General features: G+C 37.1%; 1 protein-coding gene across 1 annotated transcript in view; it reads left to right on the top strand.

Moving 5' to 3' along the window:
* map2 (microtubule-associated protein 2) overlaps window positions 1-19,808 on the top strand; it is an 84,436-nt gene that overhangs the window by 18,532 nt on the left and 46,096 nt on the right. The window contains exons 2-3 of the mRNA XM_017309283.1: window positions 5,311-5,363; window positions 15,348-15,477. The gene's annotated coding sequence lies outside the window, so the exon portion shown is untranslated. The remainder of the gene's footprint in view (window positions 1-5,310; window positions 5,364-15,347; window positions 15,478-19,808) is intronic.

Here is a 19,808-nt window from a genome sequence, read left to right as displayed (position 1 = left end):
TAAATGTTGTCAATGTAAGAGCACTCTATTAAATCTCCTACACATTAAATCACAACATCGTCCATCGTCGTCTCCCTCGATCGCCCAGCCCCCTTTCACACTCTGTTGGATCATAGTCTGACAAGAATACTCAAGGTCATCCATGCTTGTCCAGTTTACATTAACAGCTGCCTTAAAATTCAGCCAAACATCTTCAGAGTCCCCCCTATTTTCTTCTCCAACTTGCTTCTCACAATTACAGAATTTCAGTAAATAAATAAATGTTACTGAAATGGATATTGAGACAGCATGGTAAGGCAGGTAAAAAAAAAGTAATTCGGGTTGTTGGGGAGTGATACTACAAAAAAGCCTTTTCTGTCCCACAGTCACAAATATAAACGTGGACTTTGCTAAAAATCTACTGAGACTTTTGTGGAAGCTGTCTGCATTGGTTGGATGAGAATACAATTCAATTTAAAAACACCTTCTTAGTCCCAGAGGGAAGTCAAATGTTGTTGTAACTCATCTAATTTTCTTTAAAGAGCCGTGGTACATGCTGATTGATGTGGGCAGGAAGGATCTAGTAGCGGTCTGCATTGCAGCGAATCTGAAGAAGCCTCTAATTGAAGACACTTTGTTGTCAGCTCAGGGCTGTCTGTAATTTCTTTTAAAGAATCCTTCTTTTTACCATCATCTCCAGTGGTTCCTCAGTAGTCCCCAAAACAGAACCAGTCTTCTTAATCAGGTTGTTGAGCCTTTTTAAGTCCCTGACTTTGATGCTGAAATCTTATCAGATGATGGCAGATGACAGTTCACGCTCCACAACAGACCTAAAGAAGAAATACAGTCTCTTGCTGCAAATTATGAGGGATTTAAGAAGCTTCCACACAATGCCACAAAGCGGTCCGTCACCACTCTGTATTTTTCTTCTTGACCATCTATGTTATATCCCGACGACTTCAGAGGCATCAAAATATTTCTGTGGATGACAGGAGTCTGTTTTGTACTGGAGATCTGAAGTGTACGTAGCTCCTCTGCTGCTGACCACCTGGTTAGACACATGACCATTCAGTTTCACAAACTGGTCTGTTTGTCATGTGATCATTAATCCAGGTGATTGTTGAGGCCTCCACTTGTGTCTTCTGGAGTATTTGACAAAACAAACAAGGATGAATTGTTTTAGATGCTGTGGAGAAATCAAAGCACATAATCCTCGCAGTGCTGCGTGCTTTTTGTGATTGACCTGTGTAGTAAACATTTCAGATGGGCCCATAATAAAATGGTAACGTCCTGAACAGTTTTAAATCCAAAAACATTTGAAAGAAAATCTCTGTGAATGTACAAGACAACTGAAAATGGGTCAACACCGGATCTGTCAGCAGGACGCTAATAAAAAACTAAAAACAATTTAAGACAGAAATGGTTCCCCTGACCCAAAATCAACTTTGATTCTTCACCACAGGTTTTCAGATCTAACTTCTGCAGAAACCTTATGGACTCAGCAGTAGAAAAGAGACCAGATTAGAGGATTCAGTGGATTGGATGACCTAGAGAGTAACAGTTAAATATCTCTTTCAAACTTGAGAAATGTTACTTGTATACTGTACTTCAAACAAGACTTGTAAAAGTACAGCAGTGGCACCAACAATTGTTTCACTCTTGATTTCCATCCATCCATTTTCTTACACCCTTTTCCCTTAGTGGGGTCGGGAGGGTTGCTGGTGCCTCTCCAGCTACCATTCCGGGAGAGAGGCGGGGTCACCCTGGACAGGTCTCCAGTCTGTCACATCACTCTTGATTTGAGTACCATTTAGTTCTTAATCTAAGATTTTATTCTTCCACTGAATAATTATGAAAATGTCAATTAATTTTAATAGATTTTACTAATCTTTATCGGGTGTATCTACTAATTTCCCTGTGTATATAAGACAAAGTTCTGATGTTTTTTCTTTATACATCAGTATAAAGTATATTGATCAGTATCAGTATATTGATCTGCTAAATTCAGATGTCTATTCAGTGTTTTAACCAGAACTACTAAAGATTTTTTCTAGGAAGTATAGCCTGATTTATAGTTTTATGTTTTATAGATTTTTTTCGACTCCTAAATGCTGAGTATTTCATCAAATGTTATTTATTTTATTTTTTTCCATTTTCCTTTCTGCCAATTCCTGGTGGCAGAAGGCCTGCCACGACACCAGAATGAGCCTGAATGACCTTTAATATTTTTAATGAAGTCTCAAGRGATTGCTGTCACTGTGTTCCCTTTGTCATCTCTTTCATGACGTTGGTGTTAGTACATTATAAGATGTTTCTTTTGAATCATGCCAACATCTATTTAGCTTCAGTGTTGCCTAGCAACATGGATGACACAGACTGTGCTGATAAGCGTCCAAAAGCCTGCTGAGGATCCTGCTGTGAAAGCATTTCTGGAAAGAAGTTTTTTTTTTTTTTTGGACTGCAGCTCTTAGTGAATTAAAATATGACGTTTCTCCCCATTTTGTGGAAGTGGCCTTTTAAAATCATTGAGGAAACTGTTGAGCCAGAGGCTGCAAATGTTCGCAGTTTTTATTAGCAAAATGTTTTATGCTGAAATAAAATGCTACTGCAATTTTTACTGGTTAAAATTGGGAAAACATGCTCCAATCAAGCAAAATCGAATATAATGTTTAGCAGGGACTGGGCAAGTCTCTCATTTCATCCTCAGAACATCCCCCTATTCCCTTGTAGACTCTGTGCTACTGTCTGGCTTTTAGCGTGTTGGGAAATTATAGTTATTTCGCAGCTGGAGCACCAGAGTTGCCTCACAACCTCTTGTTAAAGACACAGTAAATTTGGGGCTCCCTTTCGTGAAGAAAGCAAACACGACATATATCACACACCCTGCTGCTATAGTAGCCCACAGAAAACCACCACAGCCTCTGTTTAAGAGCAAATGCTTAGTATTAAATTGTCTGCTAAGATTACTTCATTTATATTTCACATATTCCATCTTATCAAACTCAAATTTTTGAACTTGACTGCAAGAAGTGAAAATGAATAAAACATTATTGAGCGTAGTGAAGCACATTTACGCAAAGAGCTACCAAAGCGAGGTTAACAGTGATGTCATCACTGTGTCACTGCCGGTTAGGACTGCCATGAAGGATGCCTACGAGGGTCGGGCCTGTTTGTTTTTCCTGTTGGCATGACAATTACAATGTCCCAAGTGATGCATCCTATGTTTAACATGACTGATTTCTTGATCTCAAGCAAATATTGTGATTCATATTTAACATTTAAAGTGATTGATTACCAAGGACAAAGGTCGTATTCAAGATAACTCAGAAAGACGGCTCATCCTATACTCATTTAAAACAGAACACAGTTTTTGAACTAAGGGCAAGTTAATATTTTTAGGCATCTGTTTCTACCCCAGTGCTGGTTGTGCTGTCTACATAAAAATATGCTTTTTTTATGTTTTAAAAAAAAAAAAAAATCTGAACCCATAGATGGGTTCAGCCATTGTGTTTGCTTGGAATCCAATTCCAGTCAAGTTGCATTTGATCTGATAAAGAATAGCTCTTGTTTTTAACAGAACAACAGGCAGAAAACGGTGGAGGGCAACCTATCGATTTCTTGAGAGAAGGGTGACTGTTAAGGTTAATGCAGGTGCAGGAAGAGGGTCTGCCACCAGTTCAGCACAGCTTTCTATTAGCCATTGTACTACATAAATAATCCAGAGTATTGACATATCCCCATCGGCCTGGTATCAATATCTTAATTCCTTAACTGGAAGAGATGCCACTAAAGCGCCTTCCTTACATACATTTTGTGTACACCTTGGAAAAGAACACCAAAACAAATTTTAGAGACATTTTGCTATACCTTGAAAAAATTATTTTTAGCAAAAGTAAAGTAAAAAAAAAAAAGAAGAAAATGAGACCCTAATATGATCCTTGGGTATTTGGATTTTGGTTTCCTTTGCGGTTTCATTTCCTTGTTTTTTTAATCAATTCTTATTGTTTCATGATGGTTCTTGCCATTATTGTTACAAATGTCTTGCCATACCAGTTCATTCCTATGTTTAGTTTCTTCTTGTTTGTTGTACATTGGTATTTATTTCCTTATTATTTTGCCTTTTGGTTGGAACTGTTATTCTGCCTTATTGCTACGTGCATTTAAATCATAGTTTACCTTGACCATTGCTTTAAGCTTAATTTAGCTTTAGTATGTCTAGTTGCATAAACTATGCCCCTGGCTAATTTTTTATTTTAAGCTTCTAAAATGCCTTTTTCAAATGAATATCTGCCACTTCTTGGCACATTTTTATTTTTGCACAATTCTGTGCAGGACACCCGTAAACTAATATTTGGTTCTGTTGATTTAACACATTACATCTGTTATTGCAAGATGTATTTTATATTTGCTTATTTACAGCCTTTAGTTTGAACAGAGGAGAAGAAGGAAAACAAAAATATAAAATGAAAATATAAGACAATGGTGAAACAAGTCAAGGAGGCTGAAAAGATGTAGTTCAATGAGGACAGATTTCCAGTTCATCACAGCAATAATATTAGGAATTCTCCATGTATCTGACACTTGAATGCATCACTAAAAAGAAACGGTATCAACCTAGTGAAACATGCTATTTGAGTAGAAATGCTTAGCCTAACTGGAAAAAACGAGTGAAATGGTAGCTTTATGGTGGTTTCTGATATTCAGACTTTTTAGATTTGTGACATCCCTCTTGCCTCTACAATGAACCACAGCCTTCGTTTTCCATTAAATCTGACCAAAGGGAGTTAAATTAAAGCCACTTATATGGTACCTGCTCTCATCTTCAGCTGTGTGTTTTTATAAATGAAGCATGTCGTTCTCATCCTTTCATAAGCAACTTCACTGTGTGTAAGAAAGGAGGGTAGCGGGAAAGTGAGGAGGCCTTTTTTGTGATTGTGGCTGCAGTCGATTGAATGCTGCACATGTGGCTTTAACAGACGCAAACACCCACTCTCACTGGTAAGCTTCTCTTTCCTACTGTCACATCATCCCTTTCTTCTTTTGTGTCCTGTTCCCAGCCAGAACACGACTCCTTTTCACTCCTTGGTTGAATTCAAACCAGCGTTGGTCTTACCCTCCCACATGAACCTCTGCTCACCCTTTTTCTATCACCTCTGCATCTACAGCTACTTCTTTTTCATCAAATTGCCTGATGTGTGTGTGTGTTTACTGAATTGTCACCTTACACTGCACTCCCAAAGTACTTCCAGCCAAGTCTAATCTCTCTCTCTCTCCTGTTTTTTCTCCCCCCTCCCTGCTGTTTCCCGCCTTTATCCCTGTTCGTTCTCTCAGGTCTCGGATGTTATCCTCTCCGCCGAGACACGGACATCACTTAAACTAGCCAGGTGAGCTTTAAAACCTCTGCCTCTCTCTTTTGGACTTCTGTTTCTCCTATTTCTCATCACTACATATGCCCTTGGATGCTGCTGCAAAGATGCTGCGTCACTGTGTGTGCCCGTCTTCATATTGACTCGGTCGTTGTCTCAGTTCAGAACCAGCAGCAGAAGAAAACATACAACTCTCTCAAGTCACACCTGTTTCCTTCCCTGTCTCAGTCACCTTGACATGCTAATGTCCGTTTGAATACCTGGAAACACAGGTTTTCAGGTATTCAAATCAAATTTGATATTTGTATATGCAGTGTGTGTCTTTATGTTGGGAACTCGAGGATTCTCTGCTTATGCAGTCACGATCGACATTTACAAGCTCTCTTAGCCAAAAACAGAGAAAAAAAATCCCCTAAATGTCAATGTCAAAAAGTGATTGCATAAATATTCACCCCCTTCAAGTCAGCATTTAGTAAATACACGTTGCAAAATACTCAAAATATTCTTATTGCTACAGATATCGAAATTAAATGTCACTATTTTAACACCGGCACAAGCACTTGGATCACAAAGAAACATTTCCTAATACTGTCAGAGGCTTTCATTTACTCAGGATTGAGATCTTGATGTTGTTTTTATTTTATGTCGGCACCAACCTGGGTTAAGTTGTGCCAAGAAAATCGCTGTAAGGAAACAAAAATCTATAGCCATGGTTCTCAAAGCTGTTTTATGTGTACCTCTGATGTTGCTCACGATCCCTTGAGTGGTGTCAACAAATTGAAAGTTCTAGACTAGGCTAATTTATCACTGTAAATTGTTATTTGAAGCTAAACTGCAGGGCTACCCAGAGTCTAGGTGGTTTAAAACTATTGTGGTTTAAAAATATTCTGTTTTCAGCTTCAAATGAAAGTTTGTTCTTTTTTTCTTCTTGGGACAAAAATAGCAAACTGGGGCAAATCTCGAGGACAACTGTGGAAGATGAAGTGAGCAACTCAGAGCAAGTGTCAGTCCATACAGGACTTGTTAGGAACAAAATGAGCAAAATTGTGAAGAAATGCAATTAGAGTTTATTTAATGTTCATTCATCTGTTGCAGGGAGACAAAGAGCAGTAATGAATGTGTAAAACACATAACGGACTAAACTGCTTACTGTTAACTAACATGCAGGGCTGCCAGACCCAAAGTTGTTTTTTTGTTGTTTTTTTTTTTTATGGAGAAAACATAACAAAGTTATGTTGTTCTACTTGAAACTGTCACCAATATGGTGAAATACTTTTCACAGCAAATCACAAAACTTAATTTACTGAATGGAAACTCAACAGCTACATGAATTGGTGGATGTTGAGCAGGTCTACTAAATACAATTTACCTTCATATGGTTTGGTTTCCTGTAATGCTGCACTTTTAAATGTGAACCAACCTGCCTGGACATGCAGTTGCCACACATTCAGCAGCACAGACTGGGAGGGAAAACATGCAGGACAGCAAATAATTCAAGAAAAACATAGGCAACACCACTTGTATACATTTTTTGCAGTTTCTTGTTTTATCTTCAAACTTAATTGTTGTTTTTTCATACTGGGTCCTACCCAATATGAGCAGCAGGTGAAACAGGGAGCTGTCCATCATGTTGCTCTGGACATGAGATGAGTTGAGCAGAATAACTTCCCGTCTCCATTTGCATTCCCTAAAATTAGCTAAAGTATCACTTGCAAGTGGAGCGGCGCTCGCCTTCAGGTGGACYAGAGTTTGCTTGTTGTTTATGCTAGAGAACTGATGAGCTTAATTTTGACCGGAAACAGTCAGATGTCCAAATCTCGCTTCCAGACATCTTTTTAACCTTACCTGCTGATTGTAGTTTGATGAGAAGCTGATTGAGATTTATGGTAAACCTACAACAAGAATGCTATAAATTGGTACGATTCATAGTTTTAACTCGAAGCAGCTTACTTATTGTTGATTGTGTCTTTCCTTATGCTTTCCTTATGCTTAGTCTTTTTTTTCAAGGTCTAAATATGACCATATGTGTTTTATTTCTCAAAAAGCTCTAATTCTAAAACTAATATTGGTCCTTCAGATGCCTCCAGTCTAGCAGCCATTTTTCTTGCACAATTCAAACACAATGAGAGAATTCAATGTGAAAACTTTCCCATGTCTCTTTTCCCTRCCGTCTTCATGGAGGAAAAGCATTTGTGGCATTTCCCAGCAGGTCTGTTTGACCTTTTCCTCTCTGTTTAATCCYTCCTTTTCTCCTCACCCTCCATCAAACAAGCTGGTTGCTGAACCTGAAAGCCAAATGGTCCYGACCTTGGTCTGCTGCACTCTTGATATGGTATATCTTAATTATTATAAAGATAAAAAATGGCGGGGCAGCAAGGCAGGCAGGCAGGGAAGCTGATGGTATCTTATTGTTAAATTCAACAATCTGGCAGATTGTCAGAAAAAGCCTGAGGAGATTTATTGCTCAGTGTTAGGTCAGATAAAGATCAGGTGGGTCAGGTAGATGTCAGGGATCTGCCACATCTGAAAGTGCAATGATGGAGAGAGACAGACGGACAAATAAAACAAAAACACTGGAAGCGGGAGGAGGAGAAAAACGAAACAGAAGCTGCTGGATGAGATCATGGGTGAAATGTGCAAACAATTTGTCTTTCTGTCATCTCTGAGTAATGTGAGGCAGAATGAAGAGGAATGTGGTTTGTTTTTGCAACAGCTTATATATTTTGGGTGTTACCATGACGATGATAGTTCTGGATAATCGTTTACTTTTAAACTATTACTTTTAAAAAGACAGTCACCTTTCCATTCGATTATTGAAGAGGGTCTTGAAGATTATGCTCCAGCAACTTTTTTTCAACCCTTTACAATATGTTTTAGACATTATTCAAATATAAAAAGATGAAAAATKTTAAGTCTTTTCTTTCCCCGATGCTTTCCTACATAATAAAGGTTAGATATCACAGAAAAGCTATCMTTTTAGTTCTTATTCACACAAAATAGTCACAGTAAATGGATGATGTTTGGAAGATGTTTGCTTCTTACAGATTTCTTCTATTTTTGTTTTTAATGCCATGCTTAAATGTTTCAAGTCACCAAACATGGTTGTTGGCTTCATTCATTCAGGCAGAAAAGCTATAAAAACCAAGTGAAAAATAAATTCTTCCCATTTCATAATCACGAATTAGCTGTGATTAAAGATGATCTCAATTCCACAAGCCAGGCCCTAAACTTGATAATTACCTGAGCTAGAGATGTAATGCATCTTTTAAATAGAAGTTCTATGATTTTTGAAAGATCTTAAAAAGCAACCATCATCTAAATATTTAAAAAACAGTATAAAGCAAAGTCAGCGACATCTATTAGTTTGGAAAAGGTCAGGTAAGAAATTTCTAATACTTTTTGGACTACAGTGAATCAAAAATGATTCAAATAATCCATATTTGGAGAAAACATACAGCAGTGATGAACCTTCCCAGGAGAGACCAAAGTCAGCCAAAAGGTGACTGCAGTGTCCAAGATTTAATAATAAAAAAAACTCAGTAACAAAGGAATGCATGGGAGTGTTCCAAGAAATAAACCACTGCTGATCCATTTACAGAAAAATATACTGATAATATTCCCCAACGTCCATAAGACTTTAAGGAATATATTTTGTGGACTGCCGACACAAAAACGCAACAGTTTCTCAGGTGTAGATCATCTAACATCTGACCTAAAACTAACACAGCATTTCAGAAAGAGGCAGTTATACCGGCAGTCAAACATGGTGGAGGTGGGAAGTGCTTTTCACTTCCCCAAGTCCTGGGTGGCTACTCATATAATCGATGGAATCAAAAATGTTGCTCTCTACCAGAAAATTCTGCCAGAGAACGTTCATATGTTCGTGCAGCTTTTTTCCCTTATTAATGCATTAAATCATCAATGGAAACTATTTGTGGGGGGTAACCAGATTATATTGGTTAAATCCAAGATATTCAGTAGTAAAATTTGTTTAATCTGAAACATTAAAGTGTGACAACAGCAAAAAATATAGATAAATAAATAAAAAAATGGAGGAAATACAGCACTGTAAATGTTATTCACTGGTGGTGTCTGAGGACACACAGAGAGAAAGAAAGAGAGAGAGAGAGACAGAGGGACAGGGAGGGAAAAAGGGATGTTTGTCAGCCACTGCACCAGTGATGTAATGGCCCAGACTCCCCCCACTCCTCATGCTAGACTCTTTTATTGTCTATGTTTCCTTCCTGGTTTTCTCCAATCTCTCATCTGCATGCTTGCCACCTTTTTTTCCCCTCTTTTCTTTATCAAACATACATGCAAAATATACTATTTTTTTCTAATGTAGCTGCTTGTTTGTCTTTACGCACATTAATTTGAGCAGCATCCCATAATCAGCCAACCTTTCTCAAGTATAATACCTGCCGCTCTTCAGGCAAGATTTGCACAAGATTTAGGAGAGTGTTTCCTAGAGTGTTTTTTATATATAAAGGCATTGTTGTTTGAGATTAGCTTTTGTCTTTGGCCTAGTAGGTCAGACTGAAAAACTGCTTATTGAGCATTTCAAATATAAATACGTCTGTTCTGATAAAGGATGTTGGTTTTCGTTTAAATAAAGATAAATAAACATGTTAACATAATCAACTTTGCCCACATAGTAAGAGCAACTAAAATTAATCAGTTTTATTTAACTAAACTAAATTTAACTACCTTGAAAAGGTCAAATTCATTCAGTTTGCCTTTTGAAAGAACACTATTAGTAAACTTATTTCATATCCACAATTAATTTGAAGGTTTTTTTACTTTTGTCAAATACGATAAAAATATTTTAAGAATCTTTTACTTCATTTTAACTTCTTATTGGCATTTTCCACATTCATGTTATTACAACTTTAATTTAACAATGCCGTTCAAGTGTCCCACCAATGATCAAGCATGTTCAAACTGTAGTGCAATATGTGCACAATTTGAGTTGAAACATTAAGCTAACCAACAGTTTTATATTAATTTGATTGGCTTATGGAGCTTATTGATAAAATGGATGATACATTTGAGGCCAAGAGGAAGCACACACTTCATACATCTTTAAAATAATAGAATCAGTAAATCTAATTGGACAGTCCAGAGTAGAATGACATAAAAAGTGGGGGTCACCACATACTGAACAAGGCTCTCCATGAATGTTTGTATTGCATGTAACAGGTAAACAATGGCAAACAGTGTGATGACATGCTATTAGTGACACAGGAAACGTTTCTATGACTAACATGTCCAGATAGTTGGCAATGAACCTGATGTATGCTTTGTGCTTGTCATCATATACAAAGTTTTGAACAGTTCTAATGTTGACCTAGGTTTGGCACTGGGTGAAATGTCAAAGCAGGTCACCCTGAGGGTAAAATCAATCGACCAAACAAACATCACAGCAATTCTTCTGGTGACTGGAGCAATGTGGGAGTAAAAACCTAAATGTCAGCTCCAGTAGGAAAAGTCAAGGGATCACCTGACAATCAGTGTTAAACTTCATAGTAATCCATCCAATGGTATTCAAAACTTAGATTTGAAGTGGCTAAGAAGAAATTGTGAAAATTTGATACCCCTGCAAAATGCTCAAAATGGTTATATCTCTCTGAATGGGACTGCAGTCTAAAGATAGATAACTTTAAACTACAGCATTATATAGGTGGAGGTGAAGGCCACAGCCCAAGAGCACATATTCATTAATAATTAATACATGATTCTCACATAAAATGTTCTATATAAGCTACTTTCATAGTACTGAATAATCTAAAACTTTATTTTCTCACAGTCATCAAGAGATCAGCACAAAATGCCTCTGTGTGTGTAGGTTCATTCACAAAACATGAGGTGGCTGCATTTTGACAGCAAGCAGAGTTTGATCACTAGAAAGACATCGACACGCACACACACACGCACACACACGCACGCACACACACACACACACACACACACACACACATGTGCCACCTTTACAGACTACATTAAATGTGGGCTGACAGGTGACTGCAAGATGTGCAGTCTCAGGAGACACAACAAAGCACTTTCTCTGTTCGTGTGCTTAATCAGGATGTGTGCATACTCGGGGTCACATCTCTGTGTGTTTGTGTGTTGCATAAGAGAAATACAGCATTACCACTCTGGCCATAAGTATGAAGAGAGTCCTAAATGGTAGATATAAAACCTTTATTGTGCCTAGTGAGTTGTAAAAATGTGTTGTGGTTATAGATTGATATTAAATGTAATTAATCTCTTTGGTAACAAAATGCACAAATTATTTTGTCTTGGTTTTAATAAGGACTCTCTCTTGTTGCATATTTGTAAGAAAGTGCGATGGGCGATTAAGGGTTTAAATTTAATTATTGTAATTTATTTATTGTGATAACCATAAAAGAGATGATGAAAAATTACTATAACATTCAGGACCCTACAAGCACAAATATTGCTTTAAGAATTAAACCATTTATTAAATAGCTGACTACTATTAAATAGCTGAAACCATTTATAAAATAGCTAACCAGACCAGCCAGTTTTTGGGTTAGGAAACATCATAAAGTAGAGCTTTAATGTTAAACAAACTGTTATTTTTATTACAGGAGTACCTTTCTCCAATAATGACGTATACTGTGGTAACTTCACACTCATTTCTAACTAGAAATAATTTTGGAGTTATCAATCAAGAATGGTTAGTTTAAAAGTTAAAGCCCCAACATTAGGACCAAATAAAAATACCTGCTTTCTGGATGGGTAAAATATGCTTAGTGCGGAGGTTTTTCTAACAAAGAGCATTTTATATGTTGGTTATAAAAAACATCTTTGGTGTTTTTTAGGATTTATCAGAAAGACAGCATGTTGAAAGAAAACTAAAAAAAGTAAAGCCCGGCATTATAATACTTAGAAAAAGGCAAAAGTGGGACATTTAAATTGATGTAAAAAAAAAAGACTTAACTGCATGTTGCATAGAAAGTACATATTTTCTGTGTTACGATGAAGGACATTAACATATGTTTATTTTGTTCGTGGTTCCACACTTTGTACAGCGGGGGATGACTTGTTGTTATTATTCAGAAAAGCGGTTTTTTTTTTGCTATACTTAAAATAACTATCCGAGTCATACTATTGAAAACTGAGAAGTTCAGGAAACATTTACAAAAGACATGAGACTGCAGAAATGTAACATGTTTTCCACATGTCCAGATATAATCGATAGTGGTGACAGTGGTCATGCGGTGGGTTTCGTGTTCGATTTTCACTCAGTCCACCTCTGTCGTGTCCTTGGGCAAAACGCTTCATCTGTGCTGCTGGTGGTGGTCAGTGGGCCTGATGGCATGGCAGCCTCGCCTCCATCAGTGTCCCCAAGGGCAGCTGTGGCTACGATCCAGTAGCTTGATGATCGCCACCCTCAGCTTGCATGCTGAGGGTGGCGATGAATAGAGGATTGACTGACTGAGGATGAGAGTTCACAGGCGCTGCTTTAAATCGCTATAACGTGATTTAAAGCTGTTTCTGGCTAGTATTTGTTGACAGATTATTTCTGATTGGTTTTTATGTTCACAGTGAGGCCACTGTGCCACTCTGCCATCTTAGAAATGTTATAAAAGTAACTAGTTATGAGGTGATAGATGAAGTGTCATAAGTTGTCTATGGTATGTTGTCTTCTGGGGTAGTGCATGCTGTGTGGGCAGCAAGCCACAGGAAATAAAGGCCTGTCCAAGGCCTCTGTCTAATGTGTGACTCACAAGTGACCCTCAGCTGATCTAGAGCTGAAGCAGTAACAAGAAAAATAAAAATCCGTCTTCTCCTGTGATTATTTGCATCTCTGAGCTGTAGGCTGGCACTGGTTTCCTTTCAGTCAATTCAAGACTCCTATTATGTGTGAAGGGTGCTCATATATGGAAAAAATAGTGGAGGAAGTTCTTTCTAACTGCGAAAAGCCTGACTGTCATTGTTACACTTGTCTTACTGAAACTGTCAGACTTCATTAGCGAAGGAATAATATCAGTAGAATTCACTCAAATTAGCATTTTGTATGTCTTTATATTGTCGCGCAGCCTTGGAGAAAAGCATCGACTGCATACATTAATTTACAAATGTTATGGAGGTCACAGTTCAGACCACCTCTCTTACTAGGCCAGAAATGTTTACTGATCAAAAAGTTACTTTGAAATTTGACTGTTTGTGTAGAAAAACTACTCAGTGGAAATTTGTGGAAAAAGTTTAATTCAAGTTGGAAGAAACATTGCATCAAATTTGGTCTGCAGTCTTACTTTCGGTTTTCTATTTTGTCTTCATGGTTTTTCTTCAAAAATTCTGCAATGTTTTTTTTTTTTTTTTATGAAGCAGAAATATATTTTTCTGACATGCTCCTTCACTTTCACCTCATCACAATCTTATTGTTAAAAAGCTACATTATATATTCCTATATCTCAGTAAAATTAATGGCCATTAATAAAAAAGCATTAGTTTAGTTCAGACTGGAGTATAAAGCTTCTTTTGCACATTTATAAATTAACTCTATTACTATCCACTGCGTCCAACCATATCTTCCTTTCATTTATCCTTCAGAACACCCATTTATCCAGAGTGATATGAGAACATTAAGAGTCATTTTCTAATATATGGAAGAAAAGGCTCTTGGCAATGCTGACTCCCTCAGCAACGCTCATCAGAATGTAAAGTCTATGCTAATACAGAACTATCATGCAGTATATTTTATATTGTCACTGATGTCTGTGAATATGAGAGTGGAGAAAATTCCTGTATCAGTCTATTGCTGTTTCTTTTTTAAAGGAAATATTTGCAAATCAAAGTGTAGAAGTTTGAGTCCAATTTTAAGTAGCTGAGAGGCAATACTTTATGAGTAAGACATTAGAGTCGCATAAAATTACGCTGTTACTGAAATAACTCAAAATACTCCGAACAATAACTTAGTCTGCTGGCTGAGTGCGTCAAAGGATTTCATGATTCCAGGTTTTTATCTCTGTTGTCTTGGTTACAGTATACACAGTACCGTCCATATTTATTGGCACACCCACTCAGAACATGTAGAAAGCTTTTTTTTTTTTTTCAGCTTTTGGAGAAACAAAGTCAAATATGAAAACTGCTGAAGTTCTTGAACTGTGATTTTTGGATCACTATTGTCCTCACTGTTGGCATGGTGACAGATTAACTTCCTTGTCCAGCCTGGTTTGCCTCTGGTTATTTTGCGTTTAAAAACGCAGATCTTATCTTACTGAACTGCAATCATCTAAATCAGGTGCGTTAAAGTAAGACACATGGGCTCTCTGCATTATCCATGGTGTTGTGCATCACTACTGCTGCCCGCCTGCTTCTCTGCTGCTTTTCGGTGCCTACGCCACCCCAAAATCCACCCATACACTCTGAGGTCAGATACAGTCTCTTGATTCTCTTGATGTCCAAGGGTTAGGATACTCATTGTGTTGTGACCGTGTTTCCCAGTCCTGGTTCTCAAGGTACACTGCCCTGCATGTTTTAGACAATAAGTTAAATAGGGGGTTTCCAAATTAGTGAGGAATCTTTGTACTGTGGCGTTTGTGGGAAATCACTTCATTGCTGTGACTGTTTGTACATCGGTCTTAGGTAAACGTCATGGTCTTTTCCATTTCAAAGAGAGGAATATTTTGTGCCATTTTTATCTGAAATCTAAAGGAACATAACTTTATAGAACTTTTTTTTTAAACACCGTAGCTGGTTTAAAAAAGTAAAGTATAAATAAAATAAGTGGGTATATCCCATAATGATTTTATCAAAACACAAAAACTAACTGAATTCACTTAAAATTTAAAGGTAGAATTTTTCTAAACACTTTTGGATGGATTATTTTTTACACATCACAGTGTAGTATAGCCTAGATGACATGCACTTAATGAGAAAATGTTTTGAGACTTGAGACTTGAGTTGAAGACTGGCATGATCTTAAAATTTGAAGAAAAAAAAAAGTTTTTTTTCTGTTGTCATTATTAACAGGTCCAACCTGGAGTATTTATCATCTGGCTTTTTCAAGAACCTCAATTTCCACGTTGTAACATTTTGGGGCAACATAGATTTCTTGGATTCATCTCGACTCATCCTCCAAAGTTTCTGACCACATAAAGAGGTAAGAACTCAACCTCACATGGACACATACCCAACTCTCTTTACAGTCACAATCAGTAAGTTAGCATTTTCACCAAAAATCAAATCAGTTTATCGATCACTCTTAGTACAATATTGTGACAGAAATGGCGCTTTCACATCTCATCATCATGCCGACAGCAATGTGGAATTTGTGTAACACAGTTAAAAAGTCAACACCAGCTAAAACCATTTTACTGCATCAAACTAATTCTGCTCAGACTCACATTTATCTGTCCTGAAGCTCTGAGATGTGATGAATATCTGTCAGAGTGTGGGGGAAAAAAAGTAACATTTAAAGTGAGAGAAAGAGAAACAGAGACAGAAAGAATGGCTGCAACCTCCACAGATGAAATGGCTGTGTGGGTGGATGTACATGTGAGTGCAGGCTGCTGGGAGCTATGAGTGGGAAGCCGGTACTGAGTGGGAAGAGGAGAGCTGCTTTAGTGAGACAATCAACACCAAGACCCACTGAAAGGCAGTCACGCTCTCATGGCTTATATGTTTTGCGAACCTGCAGAATGACAGCAGGTATTCAGGTTGGATCGAATTCTTGAAGATTGGCAGCTGAATGAGGATCTGTAGACGTGGGTTTCTTTCTATTATTCACAAAACACAAAATGATGATTCAGATTATTGCAAAGTTTTATTAATGAACAAAACAGCATGGTTTGCATTTTATACAACATTTTGTGGTAAAGTCAAATGGTAAAATAAATGGTTAAAACAGTTAGATGGACTTTTTTGTGTCAAAAGTAAAAAACATCAAGATTTTTCAACTTCTAACATAAACGTAGTTGCATGATGTAGAAAGATCATCCTGCCCTGGTAATGTGTGTAATTTTCTTAAACTCTGTTCGTTTGGTCACATTTCAAACACAAGCTTTTCTGTTTTTAACCATTATTTTTTGTGGTATATAAAGCAAGTCAAGTAGGATGAAAATGACTCATTAATTTTGTTTTATGAATGAAAATATGAAATGATGGCCAGAATTTGTCTTCAGTCTCCATTCGTCAATACTTTGTAGAACCACCTTTTGCTGCAGTTACAGCTGCAGGTATTTTGGGACATGTCTTTAGCAGCTTTGCACATTTGCACAATGACATTTTTGCCAATTTTTAAATGCCAAAAAAAAAACCCTAAACTTTGTCTGTAAGGAAAGTCTTGACACAGATCCCGACGTCCTTTATAGCCTCAAAAAAAGTTTTCTCTCAGAAATGATCCATTTATTTTTTCAGGAAATGTCACTAGTTTTCACCATTGGGTACGTTTAGATAGATGTTCAGTGTTAGTTTTCCAACACATAAAGTGTTTTGCTTATAAACCAAAAAGACCTCCAAAATTTGCACTCTTTTGACCAAAGCTCAAACATAACTTATATAACATATAACATATATTATGTTATATGTTATATAACATAATATATGTTATATAACATATATTATATAAAATATAATATATGTTATATTTTGGCAAACATAACATATGACTTTCTAACATGCATTTCTTTTCCATTGACACAAACCTTAGAAACTGGTAATTTTGCAAGGCAATGCACATTTTATTACTGAGAAAGCATTTGAAACAGTTTTGGTACTTGTCAAGTAAATGTTTAAATTATGTTGAGAAGATTTAAAAAGCCAGGTATAACTAAGAAAAATACTTTTTGTCCTATATTTAGTCTAATAAGATATGAAAGAATTAATTAAGGAAGTAAAACCAAATGTTGCCATCATGTAATGAAAATTGCAATAGAAGATAAATATGAATGAGAAAGAATGTTTAGTGTGTGTGTGTTAATTTCATGCTGGACAAATTGGGTTTAATCTTAGGTGGGAAATTTTTTTTAAGAATCTGTTCCATCTGGGAAAATATGGTCCAAGTCACTATAAAGTCTGTCCTTGTTTACTCTTCTTCATCCTTCCTGTTTGTTTATATTTTGGCAACAATGAGCTTAGATATAAAAATCCTTTCCAGATTTTTTTTTTGGATTATGTTGGCGTACTTGAGAATTCATGCATGCAGGGAGAGAACATGCATCTCTAGGCAGGAAAAACCCTAATGGCTGGAATTTGACCTTTTTGCTGGAAGGCAATGGTTGCTAACCGTGCCAGCCAGTACTAAATTAATTTGGTAAACTTTAAACAAAAACGATATCTCTAGATTAGGCATATTACTGGATTAGATAGATTGCTCAGAGGCGCACTTCATTCTTGCTTTAAAAGTTTTACCACTTCATGTCAAAATTCATTTATTTCTTGGATGTAAATTTGCTGATGCAGCATTTGCATTTCACTTACAGCTGCAGAAAAAAAATCTGCTCCTCACAAACTGACAGTGTATAGAAAAGTCTTAAAAGGCTGAGTTGTTTATTTTTTTTAAAAATATAGGATTTTTAAAAATATTCAAATCGTGACTGTTATGATTTGTCATGATTGCTTGTCAAATCATGACAATCAATCATATCTTTACCATCCCATAAGGTGAATATTAAATAATTATAGTTTATATGAATCTTTAAAAAAAAAAGTACTAACCTTTTTGAAACTCAGATTTTAGCCGTCAGTACATGTATTTATTTCATCATCACAAAACATCACTTACAAACATTGAATATTCTCTGATTGTAAAACCGCTAATATGGCACATCACCCTAAACAAACCTCATGCTAAAACAAGATGCAGGTGGCGCTGCACTTCAGGCTCTTTATCTTTAGCAGGTGTAGGGAGGCTGGTCACAGCTGATAGAAAGGTGCTTGGAGCTAAACAAAGGACTATAATGGAAGTACATTTTATGAGACTGTAAACGCCTGGAAGAGTTTCACCTTCCAGCTGAGCAATATCCATAAGCACAACCAGAGCCACAGTAAAATTTAGATCAGGGGTGCCAAGGGCCACTATCCTTTTTACTTCACATTTGCTTTGTTAGTCTACCATAGGGGTCCCCAAGTCCACTCCTATATCTATTATCCTGCAACTGTTAGATATATCCCTCTTCCGATACACCCGGATAAAATGACTGAATTTCCTCATTAGCATGTCATTCAGCTCTGCAGAGGCCTGGCAATGAGCCATTTATTTAATCCAGGTGTTTTGGACAGTTGCAGGACAGAAGCTCTGAAGGACTGGACTAGGATGTTAGGATGAGCTATTGCATGGAATCATATAGGTTTGTGGTTGTCAAAGTGTGAAAATGAAGGAATAAAAGCATTTTTTTTCCCAAGGCATTATAATTTAATATATTCATGCTAGTTCCTTATAGATACTAAGTGTCTATAAGGAACAAACTTGAAGCATTCCTTTATAAAAATGCACATTTGACGAGGGCATGAGCACATTCACAGTTACACTCCGAGGTACAATAACTTGTATCCCTTGCCTCTCTGACTCCTGCAGCGATAGGGCCCTCAGAAGAGAGCCCTGCAATGCAGCATCTGTGTGACGTGCTTGCGCGTGGACACGCAGACACACACGCACAAACACACGCGCACACGCATTCAGCGAGATGGCGGCATGTAAAGTGCTCAGCTCGTAGGAGGGAGATGAGGCAACGGAGAGCGCGGTTATGAGAGTGCTGAAGCCTGATGAAAGGTGGAGGAGTGAGTAGGCGGAACAAAGGTGGTAGGAGGAGGAGGCAGGTGAGGATGAGGAAGAAATAACAGGTGGGAAGAAGCTCTAAGTGCTCGGGAAGAGAAGGAAGCAAATAAGATTGATGGACGTGAAAAATTGATTTCTTTATCAGCTCAGTCGTTACATTGTCTGGAAAAATCGTCTAGCAAGGAATTCTAGCGAGGATGACAATTCATCAACTTCATCTCTTGATGACGGACACTCTTTCTGTGTCTGTGCTGCACAGACACGGCAGAAAATGGTTTCAAAATCCCTGGAAATGAACCGGCAGAAAATTCAGCTTGCATAATAACCCTAAGGGACCCTTTGACAGCTGCATAATGTCACCATTAGAATTAGCTTTACTAATTGCTATAATTATACTGAAGAGATGTTATAAAAGGACAAACAGCATGTGATTAGCCTACTGATAGTTTGTTGATCAAAGATAATTTATGTAATTTTTTTGTAAAAACGGCAACAGAATACAAACTACATCTGTAACAATAGCCTTTTTTGTTTGTTTTCTGAATAATTTTACAGCTCTAGTTATTAAGTTAAATTGATATTACAGTTGAACTTCAAGTTTGAAAATGTTTTACAGTGGTCACAAAGGTAGACTTTTTACTTTAGCACTACATGATTTCTACTTACTGAGAGTTGACAAATGCAAACCAAAATGCAAACCAAAATCAAATATATAT

The sequence above is a fragment of the Poecilia reticulata genome, linkage group LG2 (genome assembly GCF_000633615.1).
Source record: "Poecilia reticulata strain Guanapo linkage group LG2, Guppy_female_1.0+MT, whole genome shotgun sequence".
In the NCBI taxonomy this organism is placed as follows: domain Eukaryota; kingdom Metazoa; phylum Chordata; class Actinopteri; order Cyprinodontiformes; family Poeciliidae; genus Poecilia; species Poecilia reticulata.
The sequence above is the reverse complement of the archived record's forward strand: the minus strand, read 5'-3'. Positions and strand labels throughout refer to the sequence as shown.